This window comes from Camarhynchus parvulus, chromosome 2 (assembly GCF_901933205.1).
Source record: "Camarhynchus parvulus chromosome 2, STF_HiC, whole genome shotgun sequence".
In the NCBI taxonomy this organism is placed as follows: Eukaryota; Metazoa; Chordata; class Aves; order Passeriformes; family Thraupidae; genus Camarhynchus; species Camarhynchus parvulus.
The window spans coordinates 54,241,967-54,258,504 of record NC_044572.1 but is presented as its reverse complement, the minus strand read 5'-3'; the positions used below and the strand labels follow the sequence as shown (position 1 = coordinate 54,258,504).

At 40.2% G+C, this 16,538-nt stretch overlaps 1 protein-coding gene across 2 annotated transcripts in view; it reads right to left on the bottom strand.

Annotated features, from left to right (window-relative positions):
* The window catches only part of BLVRA (biliverdin reductase A), a 29,666-nt gene extending 16,850 nt beyond the window's left edge, over nucleotides 1–12,816 (bottom strand). Inside the window, exons 1-2 of one of the 2 annotated variants that reach the window (XM_030943763.1) lie at nucleotides 12,686–12,796; nucleotides 900–995 (exon numbers count right to left, since the gene is read on the bottom strand). The gene's annotated coding sequence lies outside the window, so the exon portion shown is untranslated. Of the gene's footprint in view, nucleotides 1–899; nucleotides 996–12,685 lie in introns of both variants that reach the window. The other variant, XM_030943762.1, reaches the window with a different exon arrangement.
* Nucleotides 12,817–16,538: the final 3,722 nt, after the last annotated feature.

Genomic DNA, 16,538 nt, shown 5'->3' with positions numbered 1-16,538 from the left:
AATGAGTGACTCACATCAGAAATCAAAATATTTTATAGTTAATGTCACAGGTAATAGCATAACACTGATGCAGGAGGCTTTCCTGAAAAAATCTCAGCCTGGTATATTAAAGTGTACTGCTTCAAGTGCCACATGCATCTTAAGAGTAGCAGAAACCTCACAGATAAGTATTTAATCTGAAAATACTGTTGTCAAGGACCACCAAAGAGACCCCAGGACAAAAGAACACACATGTAAAGGGGAGGGAAAATATGTTAATGATTTCTGGGAAATTATTATCATATGTATGTTTATTCTGGGAAAATCAATGAATATATATGTAAAATACAGTATATAAACAGGACCTCTTCTGTATTCAGCATGCATGATTTTTGGAGGAGATATCCCCTCGTGCATTTGGCCAAATACAGAATGCTGGCTTCATGATGCTACACTGGCATTAAGGAGCTTTTATTTTTACTGATTTTTGTAAACAGACTGAGGAAGTTTTACAGAACTCCCTTCAGATGAATTTATTGTTCAGACATCACACTAAATATTTTCTCTCTTACTGCAGCAGAGCCCTAAGATGAGGGTTGTGGAACCTTCCTCAACAGAAGGTTACCAGGAAATACCAGCAGTCACTGAAAAATCATCAAGATGAAAATTTGAGGTTTCTCTCAGCCCTAACTTTCTGATTTCAAATACCCAGAGACCTGGCAGATGCTGTACTCAGGGTGTTGGTACATGCTACAACCTGTGCCACCACATCTTGCTCTCATTGCTTATCCTTAGCATGAAACATCATAGAAAGCAGAAGCTGAACAGAGTGGATTGTGTTAGTGTTGTTAATGTCTCCTTTTACCAAGGAAAAGCTCACAAATACTCAAATTTAGCAGCCTATTCAAAGGCAAAAATACCTTTTTTTCTGCAGGAAACCAGTTATGCACTTTAACTTCTGTATATGCTGAAGTACCTCCTGGAAGGAGACCCTGCACAGGTTCACAGTTGAAGATCTTAAATAAAAAGGCAAAAAAAATATTTTTTGAATTTAGTTAGCACAATGGACTATTTTTGCTCTGCTTTTACTACAACTTAGAGAGAAAATAAAGTCTTCTGCAAGAGAAAGACAGAAAGGTAACCCCCAATGAAATTCACCACTTCTCTTCAAAACATTAATTGAACATAAAATGAGAATCAGAAATTTTCTCAAAAACCAGCCAAGACCACTTACAGTCTCCACATTTCAGAGGAAAACTGCAGCACCTGGAAATAATAGAGCAACCATGTAGATTTTCCTTGAGAGCTGTTTGTTACTGACTTAAATCTACCCTTGCCAGCACCTCCTCATCTCTCCCACCCATGTCTCTGGCTATCACAACCCAGCCAAGCCTTCTGACTGTGGGCTCTGCTGAGTGAGTTATAACTTCAAGGCACCAATGCTCACAGAGGTTTGCCAGCAGAAAATCTCTCATCCTAACTGCCACCACTGTACTTTGGAAACAGCCATAGGGGACTTTTCTTCCTGTCTTTTAAATGCCACTTGAACAAAACACCTGCATTGTTTTACATTTATATGCAGGTTCACCAATTTAATTATGGTTTTCCAGCTGACTCTCAAAGTTGAAGTTGATATAGTTACATTGATATATGGACAGATGCTGTGTTAAGCTGCCAAACAAGCACCTTTACGCTATTCAGCAGATGGCTGATAATAAAGAACTGCAGTTGTAACAGATATGCTGTCTCCAGCATTAATATCTGAGCAGGATGAAAACTTTTATTCAAACACAGTTCTGCTAACCCCAGAGTCTGCAGTGGTACTGACATCCATCACATGGCTGCTTTCCAGAGCCTGCAATTCAGGCAGGCTCCATATTTGAAGCAAAATTATCCCACACAAGTATTATAAAACCAGGAAAATACTGAAAAAATCTGAAGATCTGGTTTTAATATGTGACATATTCCACAGTGTGGAGGACTGAAACAAAAGTTCTGTGATGTACACGCATGGCTAAGAATGACCATTTTGTCCTGTTCCCTTGTCTATAGTCACCCTTTGTGATTCAGATTTGGTTGCTAGTCTGAAGAGGAAAAACACTTTTAAAATAGCTTCTCTACATATCTCTGGGACCCATCTTCAGTCAGATTCATTTTGTTTGAAACTCAAATTACATTTCAATATACCTACACTGCTAAGTTTGAAACTACCCAAGAAAGTACTGAGCCTGCTTAGGGGCATCTGAAAAATTAATTAGAGACAGATATGAAGGACTCCAGTTTTTATTTTATAAAAATATCTCCTTAAAAAAAATTAAACTATTACTTATTATAAGTTTCCAGGAACTGCTCTGGACTGAATTGCAGAATGTCTTGTGAAACTTCTAGTGGGTAAATAAACAATTGCATGTAACTGCAGCCTCATCACTGCTATTTTTTAAGGAAAACACTGCTTTTATGTGGCTAATTAGCATATACCTGAAGCAAAGAAAGCCACAAAATGTCCTCAAAATTTCTTTCAGGCTTTAATGTTCTATAACAGTTTTTGAAAGTGAATTTGATGAGAAGATAAGAGAATTTTAACCAGCAGCAAGCAATTATTTTGCAGTAAAGTCCATTCAGGAGAATGGAGTGTTTTGGAGCTATCAGTGATTCACAGATCCTAATTTTCCAGGTGACCAAACAACAGTATTAGTACACTACTGATCTGTGCCTGAGAAAATAACCCCAAATAAAGCTAGAAATGGTACTAACTCAAAAAAGGGAAAAAGAAGATGAAACATCCTTCACCGCATTTTTGACTAACATCTGCATAAACACTAAGGCTATCATGAAGCTGAACTCTGCCAGGTCTCTGGGGACTATGAACCATGTCCCCTAGCTTCCCTGCAGAGCAATGAAGCCCCAGAGTAGTCTCTGCACAGCTAAGTGTCTGAACACTAATTACTGAGACTCTGCTTAAACACCTATTTCACACAAAGGAACTGCTGTTTCGTGCTCACTCTTACACTGTTTAAAATTGAGTGCTTTTTGTCTTTTTGATTTTTTTTTAAATAAATTGGAGAACTACTTATCCATACCTTCACTTCTGCTCAGAGCTAATCACAAGAGGTGTAGATAACAGGACAGCCCATGAGACATGCCCAAGAATCTCAGCCCATTCCCTTCTCTCGCTTACACTGCTCATTTTGTTTTTGCTGTGTCACCTACTGAGAGAAGAGGCTTCTTCACCTCCCTTGATAGACTGACAAGTGCTTTGCAGATAAACTCTGATGTCAGAAGAGGCTTCCAACCTTTTGCTATAACACAAATGAAAGTGATGATGAACAAATACAGAAAAATGTTCTGAATATTTTCTCCCTTACTACATCTGCCCCTGCATTTTCCCACCAATCACTGAAGTCCTTTCTACAAGCTCTTTCTTCTTCAGAGAGCCTAAAGAATGTAGAGCTGGGCTGGGCAGAAGCAGGAAAGCTGTATTTCCAGGCTGCATTCTTCCTTTCTCACAGAAGTTCACTGGTTGACCCAAGGCAAGCAAATCACACCCCCTTTCCCTATCAGTCCCCAGTTCCAGAACAGTGGGAACCTCTTCTGTAAAGCACTCTCAGATCTACTGACAATAAGTGCAAAGTGAGAAGTAGGTATTATTACAACCTCTCTTCTTCATGACAGGAAATCCCACACAGATCAGACATCCAGAAAATATGACTATAACTAAAGTTTGCACTGAAATATCTATATAAAACAATGCCCTACAACAAACAACAAAACTATAGGCTTCTTCTTTTCCTTCTCTTGTTGTTAAATCAATCTGAAACCCAAATCCTAAAAGGAATTACATGCTTGCCTAGCTTTAATCACAAGTAATCCCATTGATCTCAATGAGAATACTCCTACAAGCCCATTAAGAAAGATCTCTTGCTGTTGACTGTAATATTAGTATGCACAAGAACAAAACACATATCCAGCTACAAATATGTTCTTTTAATATTCCTTATGGACTCAAGCCAATAGATGATACCTATCTTCCGGTCCACTAAAGGTCACTGCATCCCAGATCTCTAACAGGCTGAGCTATTTTGAGAATTCCCCAAATGAAAAAAGCACTCCTACTACACACTACAGTCACTACAAAGATACTGCTTACCATGGCTGATGAAACCCTCTGCCTGAATTGTTAGCATGACAGCAACTCATAACACTGAAGGCCTGCCTCATACTTTCTTCAAAGAAAACAATAAACACACAGAATTTAGCTAGTCAGACAAGTGTACTTTTTAAATGGACTTTCTCATCCCCTAACCCAGAGAAAAAGAAATGTTAACCCTTCTAAAACAGAGGGTGATGTAGAATTTTTTTAAATTAATAACTAAATTGAAATAACTTAGGAAATAGATAAACTTTTGCAAAATGTTGTAATCTTAATTATGCCCTATCATCTCTGTCATTTTATCAGTCTACCACTCACAGTAGGGCCTGCAAAATGCAATGGTTGCTCTCCATTTCCCTTACCTTTTGGAACGCTACCAACGTCATAAACTTCTGGAAAGCGGGGAAAACCATAACGTTTTGAATGAAGAGTAGTGATTGCAGTTACTCCCTCCTAACTTTAGAGCTCAGTATTTTTCATCCTAATGGGCAACACAACACTTAAAAATCCCAAAGGCCAGCCTCTCATGAAGAGTTAGTCTGCAATTCAATGTGCTTTAGTCAAGTAGTTGCAAAGTGCTACTCATCTGTTAAACTTGTCCCGAGAAAGCAAACACTTTTTCCGAGGTTATCAGCCATTAGAGGGGGTATCTAGTATTTTACCGAAAACCTGATAAAAAGGTAAAAAAAATACATTAAGAAGGTTACAGAAAACCTCTAAAAGCATATTTCCCACAGTACGGCAACTGCACATTAGGATCCATGCAAAGCTTTTTAGGAAGAACAATGCTTTACTTGTGTATAACTATGCAAAAGCAAAACCCACATCTCCCAATTCCTAGGTTTACCCACATCAAACCCTGTGATTCCTGCAAGAAGAGATGTAGTTTTATATTTTAAAATACCATTCATTTTGATTTGACTATACAGTTGGTTAGCTCTGAGCATGCCAAAACCTGAACCTTCAAGCATGACAGGGCAGAACCTGACATGCTCAGGGTTAATAAACAAGCAAAAGAACGACCTACAAATTGGTTCCTATCTACAATTGTCTGCCTCTTTACAGATTCACCATCCCCAGATTTATTGTTCCATAAAGTCTCCAAAAGGACCCCAAAAAACTGTCATCAAATTGGTTCAACTTCTAGCAAAATAGAAGATTCTATTTGGCTAAAGCCACTCCAAAGCTACCTATATTTAAAACATATCTAAACAAAGATGAACATATATTTCAGTTTTTCACCTTGAATGCACAATTAATACAAAACTCATAAAAAATTGTAAACTGATTTGATGATTGAGTTCACACAGTGTCGCTAGCTGAAGAAGGATACAGGATGGATTGTGCCAGGATAATAACGGCATCATAGTTTCTACATGGTTTGTTAAATCTCATCAGTTCAGGACCAGTGAAGCTGCTGGCAACTTCAAAGATCCTCTCCAAAAATCTGTGTGAAAATAACTATAATTGGGTGATAGACTTAAACACCACCCCTGCCTTCTTTATTTCTTTACAGTCTGCCTTCAAAGATGTGATCTAGAAGGTTTAGTGAAGCTGTCTGTTCAGAGGAGTATTTTAAATACACAACTTACTCAGAACCAGCAAGGCCATGTAATTGGGATAAGAGAACCCAGTATCACTCTTCTTTCCTCTGTCAAATCAATGTGGACTATTACTTTATAACAACTGTGGCTGTTATAAAACAGATAACCTCCTATCACAGGCAGGATCTGCACAAGCACCTAATTTTGAAATAGCTAAAACAGGTCTTGTGAAGGTTCAGGAGCAGACAATACTCTGGGCACTGGAAGAGGGAAATATACCTTACAAAAGAGGCAGAGAAATAACTGGATCATGGAAGTAAAAGATTTCCAAGAATTAATGCTTGCATTTGAAACATAATGCAAACATTTCCCTCTTTTTCCCTGATTTTACTAGACTGTACCCATATCTCGTTTTTTCTGCAATATTCTGGTGAAATGATTTACCGGCTACTCTTGTAAGAGAAGAGCTTTATCCCCACCTCAAGTTCATGTCCTTAACTGCACCATTCCTTTAAACACCCAAAAAGGCCACTGAGTTCTGAAAAGAAAAGAGTTGCTTTACTGAACTACCACCATCCTGTGCTGCCATTGGTAACATAAATGCAATTCTAAAATGTCATGGCAACCCTGTTCATTACTTTATTCAGCCCTGCTCCTTTTTAAAATGTCTGTCTATCCTTTCTTCCCTCCTTACCTTCTGCTAATTAAACTCAAGAAAGCATCTTGAAGTTCCAGGAAAGAAGTCTGTGAGCTTAATATATATTATTTAAGCCATTTCAGGCATAACTGTGGCCCCTCCACAAAACTAGTTTTAAACACAAAATTTCTTTATTTATCATTAGAAATGGAAAACCAAGGCACCTTACATTAATATGATAAACACAAACAGTACAGGTGGACATCTGTAAGCTGTCACTCTTTTATATATGCCCATCTTAGACATTGGATAATAAATCTCTGCTCTTCCCTCCCATGGTCAGACTTGAGTACATAAAGGCAGAAGCAGAACCTCAGCAGCAGAGAAAATGTGAATGACAACTATCTGCAATAATCCATCCCACTGGTTTTGTTTAGGATCAAACTTAACTGAGTTGGACAAAGAATGTAAAAGTGTGGCCAAATAACAGCTTGAGTCAAACTTAGAGATCACAAGCCATTTGACTACACTTGCTATAAGGCTGGATGGCTTTTCATCCTGATGCATTTGTTCTGCAGTCTGGAATAGGAAAGTTTATTCCAGATAGGCATATAAGCAAAAATAAGATCATGTAGGAGCTGGATAATAAAAATAATAATCACGAGCACACAGCAAAGGAATGTACTTTGCACTTCTTTTTCTTAGAACAGCAGAATGGTTTGGGTTGAAAGGAACCTTTAAAGATCATCTAGTCCAATCCCCCTGATATGAGTGTGATGTTTCCCTTTTTCCAGTCACCGGGGCCTTCACCTGATTGCTATGACTTCCCAAATATGATGGAGAGTGACTTGGCAACTTCAGCAGTTCTTTCTGCTCATAATGATTCTCTTGATGAAAAAGGCCATCTGTCAGTATGGTTGTATGAGACCTCATGGGCAAAAGATGAAGAGTTGCCATCTCATTTAGTAGTCATCTACCAAAAGAAACTTGAACTCTGGAGTTATCTGCACTTTCATGCTTCCTTAGGAGTTGGTAACTTAAGAGCACCTAGGATAGGAGGACTTTCCCTCCTGTGTTTAAAGAGAGGAAAATTTTGTTCCTGATATTACAGGCCATCTGATGGTGGGAAAGTCTGGCTATCCCAAGAAACAGGGATGGGTAACATGCAGCAGACCCCAGCAGTTGTTTCTGAAAGGTGCTTGTCGTAGACATCCTTTTCAGTAAAATCCTTTCTTTAGGATTTTTTCCTTCTGGGAAGCTGAGGCCCCAGAAACAAGATGTAAACAATAGATTGTCTGCTGCTGTGGAATGCAACAGGTGGGTCTGTGATTGGTCTCCTGGGGAAGTTTTGGTTCAGTGACCAGTCACAGCAGAGCTGGCTTGCGGAGTCTGTCAAGGCCAGCTTGTGTGTTATCATTCTTTACTTTCTATTCTTAGGTAGTTAGCAGCTTCTGGAAACTCTCCTTTTCTTTTCTTTTTAGTATAGTATAATAGATGTATATATCATAACTTAATAAATCAAGCCTTCTGATCATGGAGCCCATCTCGTCTCTTCCTTCACCCCGAAAACCTTGTGTCCAACCGACGACAGGTGCTCTGCCTGAGTACATGAACACAAAAAAAAAAAAAAAAGGAAAAAATGTGCCTCATACATCTCCCTGGTGCAAAATTCAGCCCTCTTCAAAAGATACCAGGGAATTAAGGTTGTGTCCTTGAAAGCAGTATCCTTTCTGATGAAGCCTTATCAGAAAAACTGGGCTCAGAGCAGCCAGAAAATTATATGGCCACATCCCCTGCTTGCAGGGCAAGAGGAGAAAGGAAGCTCTTATCGACACTAAAACAAAGGACCAGACACTTTAAGCCCCCTTTATATTATCATATAATACAGCTATTTTTATGGTTCTTTTGCTTTATCTTCATTATATCTCTATTGTGAATATTACTAGGTCAGGCTGTCACCAGGACCTACTCAAGAAAGACTGGGTTGGAAACACATCACAGAAGAACATTATTTTTGAACAGTAAGTAGAGTCAGGCAAATGACCTATTTATTTTGAAAATTATTCAAGAGCCCTCAGCCTTAAGGTCTCATTTCAGATGCCAGGCATATAAGAACAGGCAGTACGTCCTAATTCGCAAATATCGGGCGAAACGTATGGATAGCTATTTCACTTCTCTAAGCAAGTAAGTAAATTTAAAGTAGACTTAAAAAAAATTCCAAATGAAAAACACATTTCCTAGGGCAAGCATGACTGCTGGGATTGGTTATCCTGACTTCTGGATGACAAACCTGAGACATCTCAGACGCCTTGGGACTGTTTTTAACAGATACTGCACTCCAGGACTTCAAATCCAAGTATTCTATACTTACCAAAACCAGGCCTACCTCTGTCTTACTGAACAAGAATGAAAGTAGACTAAGCCCATGATGCCCTCCAATGCCAGAAGTGTACCATGCCTCATCACTTAACAGTGAATTATCAACAGTACAGAATTCCTCCTTATCCATGTTCTAATCTGAGTATCTGAGTTCTTCACAGATTTTTGCCACTAAAGAATCAAAGCTTTGGAGGAAGACAAAAACCAGGAATTAATCTGCCATCTCCATTCAAATGTTATGAATCTGGTTTAATGGCAAAAACAAAACCAAAACAAATAAACAAACCACAACCTGCCCCCCCACCTCAACCCTTCATACATTTGTATATTCTGTCACCAAGACCAAACACTAAGCACAGAGAGACATCTTCCAACATGCTGATCCCACCTCCAGCTGCACACAATTGTGCTGTCTGAGAAAAATCAGCTAATTACTCCAAAGACAAGTATGAGCAAGCTACTCTGTGTTCATCACCAAATAACAGACTAACCAGTCTGTTGCTAATCCATGTCAGAGCCTGCAAAAAACAGTAAATACCGACTAGGGCTGCTTCCCCTAGCAACAGAAAGGGTCACAAAGCTGTATCGCTTCCAGCACAGCAAAGAATCACCCATGACGTTTTCACTAGAATGACTGTGGTCTCAACTTACCCCTCACATCCTGTAGTACTACTTCCTTTCTGTTATTTGGGGATTATTCAATAATCCATGTTCTTTCTAATGGCTTTCCTCTCATTCACAGAACAGAGGTAATGACTAGATGATAAAGATTACTTTGTACATACACATTTCACTGAGAGGGAAAGTTAATAAACACAGTAACATTACTTGAGCCATGAGAACGTCTCATTTTATTAGCCAGTGTTGTGCAGCCTTTAATTTAGTATTTAGGATAGTTACTACAACAGGAGCATTAGCTGCCACAAACAGGCTCCTTTTAACTGGTTGATAAAGCCATGATAAGGAAAAAGAAATTTTAAAAAGTAGAAATCGATTTTATGCTAATTGCTCAACTCATGTTGTTAAAGTGGTGGGTTGTACTCATCTGGAGGAACAGGATTAGCAAATGCATTTCATTATCTTTCCCAGTCAGGTGGGTTTTCTGCAATGTTTTCTACTTAGCACAGTAGATCTCTGTCTGAGTTGCAAACATTAGTCTAAGGAACACTTAAATTCAGTTAGACAAGAAGCCAAAGTTCTTTTTGCTTAGAGAGTAGAGAGGAAACAAGTCAAATGTAAATTTATATTTTTATTATAGTTGCACTTATTTTGTAAGGTTTTAAGATCTAAGTCCCACACTTTGGCTTTACAGGCATGAGAACATTTGCCAAGGTTCAAGGCCAGCTCCAGAGTCGTGAGACAGCTTCTCAGCAACCTTTGTTCTGCTAAGTTACAACAGGGCACGGATTATCCAGAGTGGGGTTTTGTTGATTTTGGGTGGGTTTGGGTTTTTTTTTTTTTTCACTATAGGATTAAACTGCAAGAGTGCCTTGACCTTCAGACTATTTTTCTTTCCTAAGCCCCACTACTTCCCCACTCAGTGAAGAAACCTTTTTAATGCCTCACTTATTAAGGTGCACTATGAGCACAATGTATGCTATTTTAACACACTGAGCTCTACCTGCAAGTTTCAGAAAAATCTGTGGTTGCCTGACAATTCTAGGTGAAAGTTATCTACAGTCCTGCATATGTTGATGTTGCTGTACCACTGTGTAAAACACAGGAACCCCTTCCTCAGGGCATTGTTGTCCCACTACCACATCCATCCAAACTCTGTTAGTTTCTCCACTTCCTCCCAAATTCGTTTAGTTTTATCTCCTGTTGCCTGACTCTGCTTACCTAGCCAAGGATGGCAGTGCAGAGACAGTTTCAGTGGACCACAGTAGTGGTAATGGCAAACACCCTCTGAAGCTTCCTACAACTAATCTGCACAACAGAGAGTACAAATATTCCCTCTACAAGATGGATCAAACTCAGGTGACTTCAGAGTCATCAATGAAAAGCAAAAATGTCAATGTGCATTCTAGTTCTGCATCCTACTGAAGCCCTGACCCCATGGTGTAAGATGGAAAATTATTCCCATTTTAATTTGAAAACTGGAACGATAATTTATCCATTTATCTTCACATGCTTTGACAATGCCAGTTAATTTTTAGTCCAGAGAGCAAAGCGGTCCTGTTCTTCTGCTGAGCTTGGTTTTCAGAGTCTGTGGATACAGCAGATATTCTTCATGACAAAAGGAAAAAAGAAAACAAGTCTGCCCTTTGACATTTAAAATGAAGTTGCTTAGACCTAACGAGGTGGTCTTTTTGGCTCACTGGGTTTGGGAGGTGAGGAGTGGGTGCTGAAACATCCAGTTAGCACAACTGTGAAAATAATGAGGACATTAAGAATAAGAAGTTGAAAATGACAAAAGGCTGAGTCTCCTTTTCAGCGCTACAAAATAAACACTGCCAGTCCTTTAAGAAAAACAAACCCATACTTCATTGAATTAAACTCCAGCTCTTCACAAACAGTAACTCAGTTCACTCTTTGAAGAAACTGACAGATTTCTATCAGTAAAAAAGTTTCTTGACCATTGGTTGTAAACCCAGGAAGAGGAGTCCAGAAAAATCAGCGCTCCCGAATAAGGGAAGTTTCCTGATCCAACAGTAAGAAATTGTAAGGTATCTGACTATCAATTATTATTTTATTAATAATATTTAGTTATAATTATTAATAATTACTCTCTAAGTGGTATGCACTGCTTGTGACAGGCTTAGTTAGTCTTACTAAAAACTTTCTTTCTGAAAATAATTTAAAATATTAGCCCATTGGTCTTTATAATATAAAGTTTATATTATTATATTATATAATTATATATTATATTATTTAATTATATATTAAATTATATAATTTAAAAAATATAATATAATTAAACTTCAAGTTGGATTTACATTATTGAAACATATTTGTCTTTATTTTCTCATTTATCAACACAAATGACAGAAAGATGTTCAAACACTATGTTACTGATTTTTGGCACAATGTCATTCTGTGTTCACATCTGTAACCATAGATCCAACAGCTGAAAGACCATCTTTATTCCACAAAAATTAATTTGGCAAATCAATGCAAGGAATTGGAAAAAAATGGTTTCACACAAAATCAGTTCATTAAACTGTTGCCCTAATTAACACTGGTTGTTTAAGGTTTTTTAACAAGCTCCAACACAAAAATTCAGCAGGATGACAGGAGTTATATAAAGGCTGAGCTTGTCTTTTCACTGTGCATAGATTGAGCCCTTGATGCATCTTTTTTCTTTTTTTTTTACTAGAGATAAATGATAGCTGTGACTAAAACATAAAGTAATTAAGTGTCAATGTGTTTTATGCACGGATTCTATACCACATCTGAGAACACAAGAATCACATTTCTCCCACCAAAAGCTGTCTGAAATATGGCCCCACCACACCCCTTTACGAACGGAAAATATTCTCATTTTCACTTTACACATGGGTAAACTGAGGTACAGCCTGCTTGATGGTCCGGTGTTTCAGAAGGGAGCGTCAAATAGCTACAGCAAACGTGGATTTTCACAGGACTGGAAGGAAGCTCAGCACTTCTAAAAAGAAGTCCAGTTTATAGGAAAGGTTTTTACATGACCTCTCACACTCTCACCATGCAGTGCCCTGGCCACTCGAAGATGCTGCTTGGCTATTTCCACATTATTTACTCTGCTTCACTGCCACCTGGAGATTATTCCAAACCAAGGGCTTTTCCCTTTTTCCCTTTCTCGTTGCTTCCCCCTCCCCAGGTGGTGGCCCGTCCCCTTTGGTGCGGACGGTGTCTTTGGAGCAGCTAGGACAACGTGACTTGCAGGACTCCCCCAATCCTCCACAATCGAGGGGGAAACGCCGCTGACGAGCAATGCCGGGGAGGCGAGGAACAGAAAACGAAAGGCCTGCTTCCAAATTCTAATTACAGCTAGCAGGGAATTAAGAAATAGCCACTAACCTCTCCAGCTCACAGAGGAGAAACGTGGTCCCGTTCAATTCTCTTCCGCTCCCTACAGCTCCTTCTTACACAACGCTCCGCAGCGCCGGCATATCAGCGCCCGCACGCCCCGTCCCTGCCGCGGCGGCAACACCCCCTCGGCCGGGAATCCAATAAGGATTGCAGGGGCGGGCTGAAGCCAGAGGCAGCTGGGGCAGGCGCTCGGGCTGGGGGCTTCTTCTCAGGAAACACCCAGAAAGCTGCGTGGGGCTAGCGCGGGGCTAGCACCTCCCTGGGGGCCTGGGTAAGACTCTTCGGTTAAGCGCAGCGGTCCCTGTGATGTCTGGTTTTCCAAACTGATAAACTACATATCAATAAACCCTGTTTATACACTTAATATGCCTCAGTAGCTGCAGCCATTGAGAAAGAATAGGAAAAAAAGGGATTTAGGATTATATATGTATTGAAATCAGTCACAATGGAATACTGAACTAACAGACCACAAGAATGCTTGGCAGAATGCCCAAGATAGGGCCAGAAGGAGGAATAAACAGGGGCAATTCATCAGTCTAAAGTGCCAACTGGGTGAAAAGTGATTTTGGCGGGGGAGAGTGAAAACACTGACTCACAGGCCACAAAGTCTAGAAATCCACTGACCCAAGAGGTGGAGGAGACTGAACATGTGGAATAATTAACATAATTGAGAGAATCACTTAAGCACTAAAATTACAGAATATTTAGAATTGGAAGGGACCCACAAGGATCAATAGGTCCAATTCTGAAGTGAATGATCCATATGGGGATTGAGCCTACAACTTTGGTGTTATCAGCACCATGCCCTGACCAAACTGAGCTAAGAAGATATAATTCTAATTAATGAGTATTATACTAATTAATTAATGAGAGAACTATGCAACTTCTAGACAATGAATACTGATACTTTTATTTGCTAAAACATATAAATAATGTAAATGTAAAGTTTTGGTGATTAGGGAGCTAGTATTTTGTGGGTTACCACCTAGCTCCTTACTTTGCACAAACTAGAATAAAGAAATAGAGATTCCTCTCCTCTGTGTGTGAATTGGCATTCACGCCAGCTAAGGAGCCCAACCAGACACTCCCAGAGCCCACTCCTGCAGTGGTTTGCAGACACTGGTACATCAGCAGTGCTTGTGTCTGCCCAGCTGCAGCCATAAGGTTTACGTTGCAGGACAAATCTGTGCTCAGGAAATTGGGAATTTCAAGGGTGCTAAGTGGGAAAGAAATCACTCTGTGCTGGCTTTGCCCAAGCAGGAGGCATGCAGAGAGCAGCTGCTAGGACAGTGCAGGCCAGGGGTTCATCAAGTTCTTACTCAAGACTATTTGCCTCCTTTTCTACTGGGATTGCTTCCTGGCAGACAACATCCAATGCATAAGCACTAGCTTGTCCCAGGAGAGACACCCTTAACCCAGATCTTACTCCCAGCCTCTTTACTTGCCATTTCTTATCTACGTGCAACAGGAGTTTCAGCTGCTCCTTTTGGGGCTTGGAAGATAAAAGCCAGTGAGGGTACAGCTATTTCCCTCCAAGCCAGTAGTTCCTGCAATTAACAATGTATGAAATGAGGCTGGTCTGAATTCCACAGATCTTTCTACACCATGATGATGGTGGGCATTCATATAGTAGAATCTAAAACTGTGTTACATTGGGACTACAAGTACAAAGGATAAAATTCTGTACCCTCTCATCTCAAACATACAGTAGAAATACTTCTGGAGAACCTTTTTTTTTTTTCACACAAGTGTGCTCAAGTCAACTTGTTTCTGGTAAATCGTACCAGAAACAGGTTGTGTGCTGCGTAAGGTAGTAACACCAAAAGAAGCCCATCTTCTTACTATAGAAATTAAAAATCCAGTGCATCCCTGGATTCTTTAAAGTCATTATTCTAAAATTCTGCAGGTTGGGATGTTGAGTGACACACCCTTCTTTCCATATTTTCTCATTTCTGACTTGTGAACTTCCTCATCAGAAACATTACAGCCTCCTCCCAGCTACATTTTGTTTGCCAGAGTGACATTTTCTGAGCCAGTTATGAAGTTTTAACTATTGCAAAACTTATGTGGTCTAACATAACTTCAACTCCACAGAGGGTTTGTGATGCCATTACTATGCTGGTTGTTTCGAATAGCTCTTTCCATCCCCTCTAATAAGTGCTAAAGCACATATTATGCCTCAGCAGCTTTAATTACAGTTGTTGCAGAACTGAAATAAGGAAGAGCTCCAAAATGCAACTGACAAATCATACACAAAACTAATGAGCAGGAAGTTTAAAGTCTGAAGGTCTTCAACATACATGTGGTATTACATAAAGGAGGATTGGCAGCCCAGGAGAGACAATATTTAAGGATATACATAATGAGTTTAACATATGGGACAGTTACTGACTAGCACGTGACTGCATGCTTAGCACAAAGTAATGAATCAATTAGCACGTGATAGGAAACCATAACACATAGCAGAACATGTGAAAGAATGCATATGGGAGTGATGAGAGGCAGATGTAACTCAGAGCCCTTGGATTCAGGAACCATGCTCCTATTTGTACAGCCACCTGATCTAGAGGATGTGGGACCTGTTCACTCTCATAATTAATCTTGTCAATTAAAAAAAAAAAAAAGAAAAACAAAAGAAAACCCCACCTTCTTTCCAAATGAATCAGATCCCAAAACTAATGGAAGTGGCACAGCACACAGCAAAACAGGATGGCACAACTGCCTCTTTCCATGACACCTGTAGTTAGATTACCTTAGTTAGGTTACCTTAAACCAGTCCTGTCCCTACCTGCTGTTTGATCCCTAAATAACAGCCTCAATCTCCCTTTGCCATAGGATTGTTTATTTATTCAGGCAGCTAGATAAAAACCTCAACATTTAAATGAGCTCCAGATCTGGACAAGATGCGGGGCAGAGAGCTCCTGCAGTGGTGGAATTTGGGCTCTGCCACTGGTGCTGGCAGCTGAGCCACGGGCAACGTGACCATGTTACCCTACTGCAGAAATCTTTTAGAGTCAAGCTGGGGCAGCGAAGGGGGATTGGCGGCTTTCCCAGTTCCCCAGCACAAGATGAGAAAAGAGAAATGATGTTACACATCAACCTCTTGAAAGGGCATTTCATAACAGAGAAGAGAGAGGGGCAAAGGAACAATTTTGAGTTCGATCTAGGCAGCACCGAGAGTGGACCCTTCAAATCCAGGTATGCAACATGGAAAATGCCTCAGGGTTTCCAGTGGGGGAAAAGGCTCCAAACAAAACAAAACACAAACCCCAAACCATAACTTTAGTGTTTACATTTTCTGTGATTTACAGATGCGAGAAGCTGCTGTGCAGTGCTCATGGACTCTTCTGGCATACTCCTCATCTTTGCTTGTCTCTGGGGCCTGTGAAGCCAGGCGAGGGCTTCTTTCTGCTCTTGCCTGGGCTGAGACCAAACAGCCTTGGCGAGCCTGGGGTCATGAGCAGGAGAGCTGGGGAATTCAGGCTTTGCCCAAACTGGGGCCTTCCTGAAGGCAAAGGCTGAGGAAGGGCTCTCACTTGTGCTGCCAGTGCCATGGAAGGCCCCAGAGCAAGAAGGCATTTCTTGGCTTCTGGGATCCCATGTTCACAGTCTGGCCTTGCAGGTTAGTGAAATCCACATGGATATCCTGGCACATTCCAGCACTGACTTTCACTCCAAACCTTCACATTTTCTACAAGGAGAGTGATGATTTTTCCTTCTGCTTGGAAGGGTATGGATTCCCTCAGTTGAGGTACTTGGCAGAAAGGTTCTCCTCAAGTGAAAACGTTTCCTGGCAGCCTGAAACTTCTGACCACCGAGAACCCATTTTTTCCCACTGGCA